This window comes from Schistocerca nitens, chromosome 8, assembly GCF_023898315.1.
Source record: "Schistocerca nitens isolate TAMUIC-IGC-003100 chromosome 8, iqSchNite1.1, whole genome shotgun sequence".
NCBI lineage: Eukaryota > Metazoa > Arthropoda > Insecta > Orthoptera > Acrididae > Schistocerca > Schistocerca nitens.
In genome coordinates, this window is record NC_064621.1 from 431,658,073 (window position 1) to 431,661,127 (window position 3,055).

Genomic DNA, 3,055 nt, shown 5'->3' on the forward strand with positions numbered 1-3,055 from the left:
TGTACTAAATAAGTTGAAAATTCAGCCAGCCAGTTGCAAATAAAGGATTTTCAGCCCTTGACCTAGGTTTCGATATTTGTAAAAATATCTTCTTCAGAAGTAGTGGGCCTTGTTACATCACAGGATGGTACATTAGATGTAACAAGGCCCACTACCTATGAAGAAGATATTTTTGCAAATAACGACATCGATGTCTATGGCTAGTAAGCCTTTATTTGCAACTGGTTGGCTGATTTTTCAACCTCTAGAGATTTACAAGTAGCAGTCTCGCAGCCATGTTTAAGATTTTGTAATCTGTACAAGTATTCTTCCAAAGCAACGTTTTTCCACTTGAATTTGTAGCACTACTATTTTCAACGCAGATCTCCGGAATACGCCTATGCTTGCGTCTAAGAGGAGGAAATTCTGTTTGTTGGATCGTAACTGCCACGTTCGAGAAGCCAGTCCCCGTGTTATTTTTTTTTTTTTTCTTAGTTGGAGTTGGTCTCCATTCCCTTTCTGTCTTAGTTCACTCAGCTTCCCGTGGGTTGCCAGTACTACCATTGGGCTCTGTGGAATTATTAGTCGTAGCAGCTAACGTGAGCTTGTGAACAAACGCCTACTCCTGACAGGAATAACCAGAATATTGTCTGCTTACCAAGTAGGCTGCAAATACATCCAAGTGGGCAAGAAACGGAAAAGTTTCTTGTGTTAATCATCGATTGCAATTTTCTAGAAAACCTTGTCATTTTACTGTTAGTTCTCATGCTACTGCACTCTCCTAAAATTAGCTGGTATAATTGGAAATTGATTTTTGTAAAAATATAAATGCTTTTCATAATTACTGAGGCTTTCATGGCCACTTCTTGGCAAACTGCCAGTTGGCTTCAGTCTCGAGTTCTTCGGCCGACATTGTGACAAACATGACAATACCTTCAACAAGAAACACTTGAAGGATCCTGGATTCCCGTGCAGCAGGGAACGACCTCTGCAGGTAGCAAGGGGAGAACCACAGCGGTAATAAGCCCTCGGACGTTGGCGCGCCTGGTACATGTAATCTGCGGCCGCGAGCTCGACTCCAGTCCAACACCAGCAGTGGAGGGTGAAGGTTTGACGAAGCCAGCCACTTTTGTTGACGAAACGTCAGAAAAATCATCGAACCAACGACGGCCGAAGAACCTGAGACAGGAAACAACTGGCAGTTTGTCAGAAACTCTTTTACTAAAATTATTAATCCCACTCCCACCATCCTCTTGGATCCGTGCCATAAGGTAATGCTTATAAACAGACGGAAGGATTACATGATCATATATATTATACCATATTACACATTATACCATTTTATTTGTTTCAAAATACTTGTTGTTGTTGTTGTGGTCTTCAGTCCTGAGACTGGTTTGATGCAGCTCTCCATGCTACTCTATCCTGTGCAAGCTTCTTCATCTCCCAGTAGCTACTGCAACCTACATCCTTCTGAATCTGCTTAGAGTATTCATCTCTTGGTCTCCCTCTACGATTTTTACCCTCCACGCTGCCCTCCAATACTAAATGGGTGATCCCTTGTTGCCTCAGAACATGTCCTACCAACCGATCCCTTCTTCTAGTCAAGTTGTGCCACAAACTTCTCTTCCTCCCAATCCTATTCAATACTTCCTCATTAGTTATATGATCTACCCATCTAATCTTCAGCATTCTTCTGTAGCACCACGTTTTGAAAGCTTCTATTCTCTTCTTGTCCAAACTATTTATCGTCCATGTTTCACTTCCATACATGGCTACACTCCATACAAATACTTTCAGAAATGACTTCCTGACACTTAAATCTATATTCGATGTTAACAACATTCTCTTCTTCAGAAACGCTTTCCTTGCCATTGCCAGTCTACATTTTATATCCTCTCTACTTCCAGCATCATCAGTTATTTTGCTCCCCAAATAGCAAAACTCCTTTACTACTTTAAGTGTCTCGTTTCCTAATCTAATTACCTCAGCATCACCAGACTTAATTCGACTACATTCCAATATCCTCGTTTTGCTTCTGTTGATGTTCATCTTATATCCTCCTTTCAAGACACTATCCATTCCGTTCAACTGCTCTTCCAAGTCCTTTGCTGTCTCTGGCAGCATTACAATGTCATCGGCGAACCTCAAAGTTTTTATTTCTTCTCCATGGATTTTAATACCGACTCCAAATTTTTCTTTTGTTTCTTTCATTGCTTGCTCAATATAAATATTGAATAACATCGGGGATAGGCTACAACCCTGTCTCACTCCCTTCCCAACCACTGCTTCCCTTTCATGTCCCTCGACTCTTATAACTGCCATCTGGTTTCTGTACAAATTGTAAATAGCCTTTCGCTCTCTGTATTTTATCCCTGCCACATTCAGAATTTGAAAGAGTGTCCAGTCAACTCAAAATACTTATTAACTGGATAATTTGTATACAGCATTTCATACCTAATAGCCGTGAGCACTGCGGTAATCCATTATCTCTGCCTGTCGTACAAATTGACTTTTCTAAGAGAATGTGCCCGCATCTCGTGGTCGTGCGGTAGCGTTCTCGCTTCCCACGCCCGGGTTCCCGGGTTCGATTCCCGGCGGGGTCAGGGATTTTCTCTGCCTCGTGATGGCTGGGTGTTGTGTGTGATGTCCTTAGGTTAGTTATGTTTAAGTAGTTCTAAGTTCTAGGGGACTGATGACCATAGATGTTAAGTCCCATAGTGCTCAGAGCCATTTGAACCATAAGAGAATGTATTTTCCGAAACGACAGACATCCTATAGAATTCTATCTTTCACAATATCCGTCAGCATTACCGCGACATAAGCTTATACTAAAGGATAACACTATTATGTTGATAAGAAGCCTGAACGCTAAACAGAACTCAGTCAATGGAATACGCATGGTAAATTTACAATTAATACTCAGCGGACTGGCACCGGGAAAACTGTCGAAATACCACGGATAAATATCACCTGATCAGAGCATGCCTTTTCAATTGACAAGAAAATATTTCATTTCCGATCACTGCAAACAAGTCGCATGGACTAAAGCTTCAAAGAGCAGAGTTGTATTTAC